Genomic DNA, 13727 nt, shown 5'->3' on the forward strand with positions numbered 1-13727 from the left:
TCCTAGACAATGAACCTGGTCAGGTGGCAGATCCCTTGTTAGATGAATATTTTGGTGGCAATGACTGCAACTCCCTGACTTTTACCACAATGTTGGACAGGAATAGGAACAGAAGGAATGGAAAAGTATTTAATTGGTAGGGCAAATTTGATGTTCTCAGGGAAATGCACAAGAGAAATGTGGAGGTTGTTCAGGGGGTACATGCATGGAGTCCTGGATAGGTTTGTCTCTTGAAGCAGGGGAAATATGGTAGGATGGTTAACAAGAGATATGGAATATCTAGCCAAGAGGAAGAAGAAGCATACTTAAGGTAGATTGGATAGTGCTCTAGAGGCAGCCAGAAAGGAACAAGAAGGGATTTAGGAGAGCTACAAGGGGGAACATGAAGGTCTTAGTGAAAAGGATTAAGGAAAGCCTAAGGCTTTCATGAAGATCAGGAAGATGACTAGAGTGAGGGTAGGACTGATTAAGGAAAAAGTATTTATTAAGGATCTCACCTACCTCCCCAAATCCAGACACATATTTCTTCTTTTATCTTGGATTGGTGCTGCCCTCAGAACCTCAAAACTGTCTTACTCTCAGAACCTTGGAAACAGCTTATACTCAGAACCTTGGAACTGGCTTGCCCACAGAAGGCAGAAGATGGTAGTCAATATACATATTCTGCCTGGGTTGTGTGACCAGTGGTGTTCAACAGGGATCTGTTGTGAGATCCCTGATGTTTGTAATTTTTATGTATGATAGATGAGCTTAAGCCTCTTACGCATGCTTTCACAGGGAGAGTAGAACTACAGCTATGAGGATCCCAACAGAACCCGGTGTCCCTGTGATCCCTGTCTCAAAAGCTGGAGTCAGGCTGTCTTTTAAGAGTGTGAACCCTCACAATGTGACAGGCCCCGATACAGTACCTGGTCGGGCTCTGAAAACCTGTGCCAACCATCTGATGGAGGTGTTCTAAGACATTTTCAATCTCTCATTGCGACAGTCGGAAGTTCCCACCTACTTTAAAAGGGTAACAAGCGTACCAGTGCCCAAGAAGAGCGGGAGGGAAGCTTCCTTAACAACTATTGTAGAGTAGCACTCACATCTATGGTGATGAAGTGCTTTAAAAGGTTGGTTATGGCTTGACTTAACCCCTGTTACAGCAATGACCTGGACCCACTGCAATTTGCCTATTGCCACAATAGGTCTGTCTATGACAGATATGATCTCTTTGGCTCTTCACACAGCTTTATATCACCTGGACAATACAAATACCTATGTCAGGATGCAGTTTATTGCTAACAGCTCAGCATTTAACACATCATCCAGGTCGTGCCGTGTTCCCATTGCTACCATCAGGGAGGAGGTACAGGAGCTTGAAGGCACACATTCAGTGATTCAGGAACAGCTTCTTCCCCTCTGCCATCCGATTTCTAAATGGACATTGAACCCATGAAAGGGACCTCACTACTTTTTTATTTCAATATTTGCACTACTTAGTTAATTTAACTATTTAAAATATAATCTTATGACATTCACAACACAGCAGCAACAATGGATATTAAATTGAGTCAGCTTTTATAAACAAACATAAACATCTATTAAACTCTGCTCAACAAAAGTGAAAAGTAAACAAACGACTAACTGAACCAGAAGTTAACTGTTATATGGCGATTGAACAAACAGCCAAACTCTGGAATAGTTCTTAAAGTGGTAAATTCAAAAGTCCACGTGATTTATACAGTCAGTAAGGAGAGACTTCCCTGAAAACTGATTTCTTCAAAGACATGACGTTACTGCTGATCCCAGCCGAGTGATGCCTTGTCCAAATGATTCAAGACGAAGGAAATAAAATGGTTGAATGGAACTGACCTTTTTGCTGGAGGGTGAACACTGCACAAACCTTTCTGATCTTGCAGGGGTTATCTCAGATGCAGGCCATATTCCTGAATGAAGATTCAATAAGGTTGAACCTTTACAAAACTGCCAAATGACACCGACTTTACTCAATCCTTCGGGTCCCATACTTGGGTAAGGTCTGCACTCTCCAATACTAGACTGTAGAGGTGTGCAAACAAAAACTGGCAGCAGTTGGCAAAACTGCGGGCACAATGGTTTGCACCTTACAATAGAAAAGTAAGAACTCCACTTTAAAACAAAACTGTGTCATGAGACGAGTACGCAGCAAAACTAACTAACAAATTAACCATGTGACAATAGGGGTTAGGGGTTTCCCCTTATATACCTGTTGGAACATTCCATCACATGACTTCACACCAGCTGGAAAATTACATCATGTGACCTCACACTGGTGGGAAAATTACATCACCCCACCATCACAAGACAATTACATTATGCTCACAAGATACTCAATTACATCATGGTCATAAGACAGTCACAAGATACCCACAGGGTATGTAACAATAAATACTTCTATAATTCACACTTTTCTCCTGTTATAATGTATTGCATTGTACTGCTGCCACAGAGGCAACAGATTTCATAACATATGCTGGTGATATTAAACCTGATTCTGATGACTTGGATGAGGAAGTGGAAGGCTGAGTCAGTAAGTTTGTAAGTGACATGAAGGTTGGTGGTTTTGTGGACAGTGTAGGTATTTGTTGTACTGTATATTCCAGTGGGGCATTGATAGGATGCAAAGCGGGGTGGACTGAGACCATAAAACATAGGAGCAGAATTAGGCCATTTGGCCCATCGAGTCTGCTCTGCCATTCAATCATGGCTGATCCTTTTTTCCCCTCCTCAGCCCCACTCATCGGCCTTCTCCCTGTAACCTTTGAAGCCATGTCCAATCAAGAACCTATTGATCTCTGGGGTATATATACCCCACGACCTGGCCTCCACTGCTACCTGTGGTAACAAATTCCACAAATTCACTGCTTTCTGGCTAAGAAAATTCTCCGCATCTCTGTTTTAAATGGACACCCCTCTGTCCTGAGGCTGTGCCCTCTTGTCCTAGACCCTACCCCACCTCATCCACTCTGTCTATCTCTCAACATTTGAAAGGTTTCACTGAGATCCCACCTCATGCTCCTAAATTGCAGCGAGTTCAGACCCAGAGCATGATAACCCTTTCAGTCCTGGACAAGTGGCCAATGGTGTTCAATCTGGAAAAATGTGGAATGAGACATTTTGAAAGGTCAAACGTGAAGGCAGAGCATAGGGTTAGTGGCAGGATTCTTAGCAGTGTGGAAAACAGAGGGATCTTGGAGTCCACATCCATAGATCCCTAAGTTTTCCAAGCAAGTTGATAGGGCAATTAAGGAGGTGTATGATGTGTTGGCCTTCATCGGGGGATGAGTCAAGAATCACAAGGTAATTGTGCTGCACTGTAAAACTGTGGTTGGACCACACTTGGAGTATTGTCGTTGTCAGAAGGACATGGAAGCTTTAGAGAAGGTGCTGAGGAGATTTACCAGGATGCTGCCTGGATGAGTGAGCACCTCTTATGAGGAGAGGTTAAGTAAGCTAGGGCTTTTCTCTTTGGGGTGAAGGAGATTGAGAGATAACCTGATAGATGTTTATAAGATGATAACGAGCATAAACAGAGTAGACAGCCAGCACGTTTTCCCCTGGACAGAAACAGCTGTAATGAAGGACACGATTTTAAAGTGATTGGAGGAAAGATTCAGGGGGGAAGTCAGAGGATGGTTTTTACACCGAGTAGATGTGCCGGAAACACTTTGCCAGGCATGGTGATCGAGGGACTCTGAGATGAATGAAAGAAGAATGGAGGGCTATGTGGGAGGGAAGGGAAGGGAAGGGTTAGATTGATATTGGTGTGGTTTAAAAGGTCGATAAAACACTATGGGCCGAAAGGCCTGTACTGTACTATGATAAATGTTCTATGTCACACATCTTATCTGTGTACATGTGATCACAAAATCTTGGTTTGATGGCTGCAATGTTTTCATTGAAAGGGGTAATTAAATTTGCTCATAGCTATTCCTCAGAGGTATTGTTGACAACTACAACTGGACAACATAAGTTAGTAACAATACGCAAGTTTCTATTTTCCATATTTTCTTTCACGTTACACTGGTTCCCAGTACGTGAATATAGACATTCCTGAACGTCCACTAAATGCCCAGCAGTATTTTGTATTCATGCGAATCACCATGGCAAAAACAAACACGGGAGGTATTGGTTAGTGAAGCCACTGTCTCTATGGGACTGCCTTCATGACGTTAGTAAATTACTAGTAAAACAAACACGGGAGGTATTGGTTAGTGAAGCCACTGTCTCTATGGGACTGCCTTCATGACGTTAGTAAATTACTAGTAAAACAAACACGGGAGGTATTGGTTAGTGAAGCCACTGTCTCTATGGGACTGCCTTCATGACGTTAGTAAATTACTAGTAAAACAAACACGGGAGGTATTGATTAGTGAAGTCATTGTCTCGATGGGACTGCCATCACAACATTAGTAAACCTTTACTAATAAACCTTTACTACTAATAAATTTACTAATGAACTAATAAACACTTTGGAGATGCACTTCTAGGCTTTCCATGTGCTTTTTCTGCAGACTCCTCAACATCAAAAATACCCTGTGACTTTCTGACTGATCCCTTACTGACATAGAGAAAGATTTGTCATTTGACCAGGTCCTGAAAGAATCAAGAATATTTATTCATTGGGAAATTCTACAGGCTTTTCTGGAAGTGATTCTGCAAACACACTAAGGCAAAGTCAATGGTCACTGAGTCATAGAGAGATAAAGCATAGAAACAGACCCATTGGCCTAATGAGTCCATTCTGCCCTCAGCCATCTCAGTAATCCTACGTTCTTCTGTTTGTCAAAGGTGCTGAGGTGGGGAGGGTTGAGAGCTTCAGGTTCCTACAAATGAACATCACCAAGAGCCTGTCTTATCCCCAACACATTGACTCCATGGCACAGAAAGCTCAGCAACACCTCAACTTCCTCTGGCTGCTGCTTCCACTGATGCTCTATATAAAGCATTGAATCGGATTTATCAGTTTGGTATGGCTGGTGACCACAATAAGGTTTGGAAAATTGCAGACATGGTTCAGCACGTCACACAAACCAGCCTCCCCTCTATGGACTCCAATAGACTTTTCATTGTAATGAAAAGCCCAGCCCACTCTTTTCCCTCCTTCCAATGAGCAGAAGGTACATAAGGCTGAAAACATATACTACCAGGCTCAAGGACAGCTTCTCTCCCATTGTTATATGAACATTGAATGATACTCTAGTCCCATAAAAATGGATCTTGATCTCTCCATCTACCTCAGTATTACCTTGCACCTTGTTGACTACCTTTCTCCACAACTGTAACACTTCATTCTGCACTGCTACTGTTTTACTTTGCACTACGTTAATGCACTGGTGTAATGAACGATCCATCTGAACAGTATGCAAGACAAGCTTTTCCACTCTATCTCAGTACACATGACAACAATAAACCGATTTACCATTTTACCAATCCTCTTCAGCTCCTCCCAGTTTATACCTTTCACCTTCACCAGGGACAATATTTGCAGCAGACAGATAGCCAAGTGACCAACATATCTTTGGGATATGAGGGAAATCGGAAAGAACCCAGAGGAAATCTCACAGCAACAGGCAGGACGTGCAAACCCCTCACAGATGATTGGCCTCAGGTCTCTGGTGTAAGTCAGCCAGTGACTCTACCCACTGTACTATTGCAGGGTTCTCCCTAACATCATCGTCTTGTCATCTGTTTTAACAGCATAAATACTTTTCCTAATAATTTATGAGCACACTGCACTTTAACACAAACACTTTCATGGCAGTTACCATTCTACAGTCTCCGATAATGTGAAGTTTCACATAGAATTCATTACGGGTAGCTAGTGTTTTGTTTTCTACTGACAATCACCCATGACAACAACCCTGTTAATTTTGTACCCTTCTAAAATCTTCCTCCTGATCTATTCCTCACTGTCTCTATTGCTACCGGGGAGGGGTGCAGTCTGTAGAATACTCTCAATGGAGTGATTGCTCCCTTCCAGCTTTTGACTTCCATCTACCCTGACTCAGTAGGCAATCTCTCCATGAGGTCCTCCCTTTCTATAGCTGTGATAATATCCCGATTAGCAATGCTCTTTTACCTCCCTTCCCATCCTTTGATGGGACATCTAAACTCTGGACATCTAGCTCTACAACTTTGTGGCCATTCCATTCCAGCACTTGTGACAACCAAGTCCCTGTGATGGCTACAATGTTGTAGTTCCATGTACTGACCTTGCTCTAAGCTCTTTACCTTTGTTCCTGATACTTCTTGTATGAAAACAGACATGATTCAACCCATCCACCTGATCTCAATTATGCTCTTTCACTGCTTATGCTTCTTCTCAGTATCTCTACATCTTGTACCTACATTTACACCAACCACCCCATCCTTTGACCAATCACTCTGGTCGCCATCCCTCTGCCAATCTAACTTAAACCCTCCCCAACAGCAAACTTGCTCCCAAGGAGATTGGTCTCCCTTGAGTTCAGATATAACCCGTCCCTTTTGTATAGGTCATACCTTCCCCAGAGGATATCGCAATGATCCACACATCTGAAACCCAGCCCCCTGCACCAATTCTTCAGCCACACTTTCTACTGGCAAATCATCCTGTTCTTACCTCAGTCATGTATGGCAGAGCAGAAATCCAGAGATAACTACTCGAGGTCCAGCTGTTCAGCTTCCTACCTAACATCCCCTATTCTCTTTTATGACCTCGTCATTGGTACCAATAAGTACTACAGCTCTGTCTGCTCACCCTTCCCCTTAAGAAAGCTATGGACCCAATCCAGGACATCCCTGTGTCGGTACCTCCAATTGAACTGTCTTTTTGTGTGTTTCCCCCTAGCCGTCAATCTGTGGTTTTATATTGCCATGTGCTTTTGTTTGTTTTCATGCCCCATGTGCTCCTGTCCCCACTCCTGCTCTACTCCGGCCCCTGTATCACTGAGTACTCCCTCTCACCTGTTTCTCATTATTACCAGCTTTGCTGCCACCTGTGTCTCATTGTGCTCCACCTATTATCTGCCTCTCTGTTTATAGCTCAGTGTATTTCAGTCCTGTGTTTTCACCTGTTTGTTGCCAGATTGTGCCAGTGAGTTTTCCTGAGCCTTTCCAGCATTCGTATCTGTACTCTGTCCATCTGAATATCGACTCTGCCTGTTTCCTGATTCTTGTTTTTTTGAATTTCTCTGGATGTTTTGATCTCTGCCTGAAATGTGATGTCAACTTTGTTTACACCTCATGATTTGTTACTCAATTAATATCACTGTGTGTGCAGTACCGGGTCTGCAATTGGATCTCTGCTCCAGTGTCCTGACACCCTGTCCCTAGCATCTTGGAGGCTAAGTACCATCTGAGAGTCTCTTTCCTGCTCCACTAACTACATAATCCCCTCTCACCACTGCTTTACTCTCTAACCACTTCCCTCTGAGCCGTGGAGCTAAACTCAGAGCCAGAGATCTGGCCGCTACAGCTTTCCCCTGGTAGATCATCGGCTCCCAACAGTATCCGAAGTGGTAAAACGAGATTCAGCAGATATTGGAATTAGAGTAACGCATACGAGGTGCTAGAGGAACTCGGCAGGTCAGGCAACATTTATGGAAAGGAATAAACGGTTGACATTCTGGATGAGACCCTTCATCAGGACCGGAAAGGAAGGGGAAGAAGCCAGAATAAGGTGGGAGGGGAAGGTGTGCACACTAGAAAGTGAAAGGTAAAGCCAGGTGTGGGGGAAGGGAGGTGGGTGGGGGAGGGGAAGAGAGAGAAGCTGGGATGTGATGGGTGGAAAAAAAAGTAAAGGGCTGCATAACGAGAATGAACCGTGGGAGAAAGGATGGGGCACAGGCACAAGGGGGAGGTGGTAAACAAGGGGAGGAGAAGAAAAGAGGTTAAGAGAGGAGCCAGACTGGGGAATGGAAGAAGAGGGAAGGGAGAGGTGAAAAAAAAACTTCCACAAGTTTTTGGTTGATATTTGCTGCATGCTGGCAGAGGAGAGTGGGATCAGACAAAATCACAGTGTTTAAGAGGCAGGTAGACAGACAGTTAGACTCTTAAAGCCATCTCTGTCGACACCCAGGACTTCAGATTAATCAAGTTTCAGTGCTATCAGTCCATCCAGGAATGTCCCTATCCCTTCCACTGCAAACAGGTCATCAGCAGGTTTTACATCTGGTTCATCCCCAGAGTCCCTGCCTCCCCTCCAATCCTCCTTTCCCATCTCCACTGTCCCTCTTCCCCCAGTGTCTCCACCTCCCCTCCAATCCTCCTTTCCCATCTCCACTGTCCCTCTTCCCCCAGTGTCTCCACCTCCCCTCCAATCCTCCTTTCCCATCTCCACTGTCCCTCTTCCCCCAGTGTCTCCACCTCCCCTCCAATCCTCCTTTCCCACCCTCCACCTCCCCTCCAATCCTCCTTTCCCATCTCCACTGTCTCTCTTCCCCCAGTGTCTCCACCTCCCCTCCAATCCTTTCCCACCCTCCACCTCCCCTCCAATCCTCCTTTCCCACCCTCCACCAATCTCCACCATCCCTCTTCCCTGTTCCCCTCCATCCCCATGATGTTCCATCATCTTCCCCAAATACTACCCCTCCTCCTCCACTTCCCTGCTTTCCACATTCCACATCCCCACCTCTCCTCTTCCCCTTTGTTCTGGTTCCTACCTCCTACTCCTCATCTTCCCAGCCCACTCTGTCCCTCTCCTATGACCCCCACTTACGTACTGCTCGCACTATCTTGCATCCCACCCTCCCCTGCTCACCTCCCCCAACACCTACTGTACTTCTCTGTTTGGCACTACCAAGATGACCTAAACTTAATCCTGAGTGGCCAGTGGCTTGGACCTGTCTTCCCAACATGCATGAAACCGAGTGTTGCACACATGTAGGTAGCATGTCAGTACAGTTATCTCCACATGACCGCAGAATCAGTAAAGGCTTTTGGTGTATTGTGTGTGGCTGTTGTGGGCAAACCTTTGGTGCTCATGAATTTATATTGTGCATGTGTTGTTGTGAAACAGCTCGTGGTTCTTCATCAATGGATGTAATCAGACCAAAATCTGACGTGACAACACAGAATGAATAGCAGAATCACAAACTCAAGGAAGTCCTCAGGTGCTGGAAATCCACAGCAGTACAAACAAAATGCTGGCGGAACTCAGCAGGTCAGGCATCGCCTATGGAAAAGGACATACTGTTGACATTTTGGGTTGAGACCCTTCATTGGGACTTGATCTTCGAAAAGCAGAATGTTTGGTTAAAATGGTAGGTTTTAAGAAGTGACTGTAAGGAAGAAGGAGGGTTTGTTGGGGGGAGATTCCTTAGAAAATGAATGTATGGCTACAGTTAATCCTGGGAATTCCCAAGGGGCAAGAAACTCCAGGGAATGCTTGCAGGAATGGAGGAGCTGGAGGAAGGGAGGGAGGACTGAGTCATTTCAGATAAGAATTAGATTGTTACCTGGGAGCTGCTGTGGACCAACAGATACAGTTGTACCAGGGATTGTATGCATTAGGGTACAGAGCATTGCAAAATGAATGTAAGTTGGAGTGCATTGACTTTGTAAACAGATACATCAAAGTTCAAAGTACATTTATTATCAAAGTACGAATGCTGTATAGAACCCTGAAGTTCATTTTCCCCACAGACAGTCACAAAACAAAGAACCATGGAACTAACTTGTTTAAAGAAAAACATCAAACACCCATCCAAACAGCAACAACAAATGATTGATGGAAAACACAGAATATAAAACACAATAGACATTTTTCAGCACAGTTCAGCTCTGTGTTCGTTATCTACAGGCCGCCCTATTCAAAAAGTAAGGGCATCAAGAGCTGCTTCAGCTAAAACAGGAATCTAAGGTTCTCTTTAGGTAACTTACATCCTCCTCCCCACTGAGAGCAGTGTCTGCTTGAGCAAGAACGTGTAAGTCAGCTCCTGCGTGACATTTTATCAGAGGCCATGCAATACCTACGGTCACATTGCTGTGAAGATCAGCTGCTGCAAAATTTAGGCATAAACATTTGGTGTCAGGCAGTTTTCCCTTCCATACTCCACATGCCCATGAGATGTTTACAAATGTATATTTGGTGGAACTATACCTTTAATATTTACGGAGACAATTCAAGGGACATGGGCTCACAGGCTAGGCCAGCCTTTATTTGCCCATCTGTTGTTGCCCTTGAGAAGGTGATAGTCAGCTGCCTTCTAGAACTGCTACAATTCCTGAGGTGTAGGTGCAACCACAATGCTGGTAGGCAGACCGTCCAGATGTTGAAAAAGTTATCACAATTGAGAGTAACTCACACAAAGTGATGGAGGAACTCAGCAGGTCAGGCAGCATCTGTGGGGAGGAATAAAGAGCAGACGTTTTGGGCCAAGACCCTTCATCAGGACCAATTACAAATGAGGTAATTTTTTGTATCAACTTTATTGAAAAAGGAATTGAACACTGATAATCATAAACTAGAACTGAAGCTATTTTAAAAAAATTAACACTTGTATTTTTTCCTCGATACTTCAAACATCTATAGTTATGGGGAGTCACAGAGCATTACAGCACAGATATAGGTCTTTCAGCCCAATCAGTTGATGCTAATCACTCTGTTCACCCAGCTAGACCCAACTTCCTGTGTTTGGCCCACATCACTCTAAGCCCCACAACTCCGAGTAACCATCCTTTATGCTTCTTTAAACTGTTTTACCTGCCTCAAATTCTTCCTCTAGCATCCTTCTCCATATACTCTCCACCCTCTGTATGGAAAAGAAGTTATCTCTTGAGTCCCTTTTAAAACTCACCCTAAAGCTATGCCCCCAGATTTGGGCTCACCTATTCTGGAGAAAAGGCTGTTATCATCCTCCTTATCTTTGCCTCTCATAACTTTAAGCAGTTTTATAAATTCATCCAATATTTTCTTACATTCCAAGGAATAAAGACCTATCCTGGCCAACCTTACTCTTTAACACAGGCCCTTTAATCCTGAAGAAATTCTTGTAATTCTTTTCTGCACTCTTTCCAGTTTAATGTGTTATGATCCCAGCCCCCTCCTTCTTGAGAATCGCAAGATCGCTATTAATTCGGGTCTTGGACCCAGGAAATGAGAGAGAATCCTCAGCAGGACAAAGCAATGGATTTGGCCATTGTTTCTTGGAGACACCTTTGTGGATTGCGATCCTATACTACGTGCCAGCTCTCAGGGCTACGTGTACACCCTCGGGCAATGTAGGCTGGGGATTGCATCACCCCACCCTGATTGACATCTACAACCCTGCAAGTCAAGATAAAAGAGGGGCTGCAGGGGGCAGTCCCCTAGCGACGCACCAGAAGGAGACACCATCGCTCATCGCTCCCGTGATAACGGGAAGCTATTCGGAAGCCACGTGTGGTCCGTTTCCCCTGGCCTGGGGAACGGGTGGCTGATAACACCGAAAAGGACTTCGAACTAACAACAGGGAACCCACGTTCCCGATTCAACGGTTTGCGCCCTAAAAGACTGGCAAGTTTCTTTTCTCACCAAAAATCTCTCTCTCTCTCCAACAAGTGAAACCCAGCAGTCCCCAAAAGGCTAAACCCTGCATGAACTGGAGAGACTTTTATATTTCCATCGGACAATATTTTTACCCCTAGACAAAACGATAGAGCTACTTCTTATTGATGATTATTACTATACCCGCGCTTTAGATTGAGTACTGATGACGTATAGTATCTGAATGTTTGTATTAACCTTACTTTTGTGCCCCTTTATAAATAAAAACGTTTAAAAATAGTACCATCAGACTTCAACGGACCTCTCTATCTTTGCTGGTAAGTGACCCAGTTACGGGGTTCGTAACAAATGAGAATCAGGTTTATTATCACTAGCACGTAACGTGAAATTTGTTAACTTAGCAGCAGCAGCAGCAGTTCAATGCAATTCATAATATATAAGAGAAAATGAAATATTAAAAAATAATTAATAAATAAGTAAATCAATTACAGTATACATATATTGAATAGATTTTAAAAACTGCAAAAAACAGAAATACTGTATATTGAAAAAAAAGTGAGGTAGTGTCCAAGGGTTCAATGTCCATTTAGGAATCGGTGGCAGAGCGGAAGAAGCTGTTCCTGAATGGCTGAGTGTGTGCCTTCAGGCTTCTGTATCTCCTACCTGATGGTAACAATGAGAAAAAGGCTTGCCCTGGGTGCTGGAGTTCCTTAATAATGGACACTGCCTTTCTGAGACACCGCTCCCTGAAGATGTCCTGGGTTCTTTGTAAACTAGTGCCCAAGATGAAGCTGACTAGATTTACAACCTTTCAGTCCTGTGCAGCAACCCCTTCATACCAGACAGTGATGCAGCCTGTCAGAATGCTCTGCACAATATAACTATAGAGTTTTTTGAGTGTATTTGTTGACATGCCAAATCTTTTCAAACTCCTAATGAAGTATAACCATTGTCTTGCCTTCTTTATAACTACATTGATATGTTGGAACCAGGTTAGATCCTCAGAGATCTTGACACCCAGGAACTTGAAGCTGCTCACTCTCTTCACTTCTGAACCCCCTATGAGGATTAGTATGTGATCCTTCATCTTACCCTTCCTGAAGTCCACAATCAGCTCTTTTGTCTTACTGACATTGAGTGCCAAATAGTTGCTGTGGCGCCACTCCACTAGTTGGCATATCTCACTCCTGTATGCCCACTCATCACCACCTGAGATTCTACCAACAATGGTTGTATCGTCAGCAAATTTATAGATGGTATTTGAGCTATGCCTAGCCACACAGTCATGGGTATATAGACAGTAGAGCATTGGGCTAAGCACACACCCCTGAGGTGCGTGAGTGTTGATCGTCAGTGAGGAGGATATGTTATCACCAATCTGCACAGTTCGTGGTCTTCCGGTTAGGAAGTCGAGGATCCAATTGCAGACGGAGGTACAGAGACCCAGGTTCTGCAACTTCTCAATCAGGATTGTGGGGATGATGGTATTAAATACTGAGCTATAGTCAATGAACATCCTGACATAGGTGTTTGTGTTGTCCAGGTTGACTAAAGCCATGTGGAGAGTCATTGAGATTGCATCTGCTGTTGACCTATTGTGGCGATAGGCAAATTGCAATGGGTCCAGGTCCTTGCTGAGGCAGGAGTTCAGTCTAGTCATGACCAACCTCTCAAAGCGTTTCATCACTGTGAGTGGTACCAGGCGATAGTCAGTAAGGCAGCCCACATTATTCTTCTTAGGCACTGGTATAATTGTTGCCGTTTGAAGCAAATGGGAACTTCCACCCATAGCAGTGAGAGGTTGAAAATGGCCTTGAATATTCCCGCTAGTTGGTGGCACAGGTTTTCAGAGCATTACCAGGTATTCCATTGGGACCTTCCGCCTTGCGAGGGTTCATTCTCTTTAAAGACAGCTGACTTCAGAGATCACAGGGTCATCAGGTGCAGCAGGGATCTTCACAACTGTAGTTGTGTTCTCCTTTTCAAAGCGTGCATAGAAGGCATTGAGTTCATCTGGTAGTGAAGCATCACTGCCATTCATGCTATTGGGTTTCGCTTTGTAGGAAGTAATGTCTTGCAGACCCTGCCAGAGTTGCTGTGCATCCAATGCCATCTCCAAGCTTGTTCAAAATTGTCTCTTCACCCTTGAAATTGCCCTCTGCAAATCATAACTGGTTTTCTGATACCAGCCTGGTTCGTCAGACTTGAATGCCACAGATCTAGCTTTCACCAGATG

This window comes from Hemitrygon akajei, chromosome 10 (genome assembly GCF_048418815.1).
Source record: "Hemitrygon akajei chromosome 10, sHemAka1.3, whole genome shotgun sequence".
Taxonomy (NCBI): domain Eukaryota; kingdom Metazoa; phylum Chordata; class Chondrichthyes; order Myliobatiformes; family Dasyatidae; genus Hemitrygon; species Hemitrygon akajei.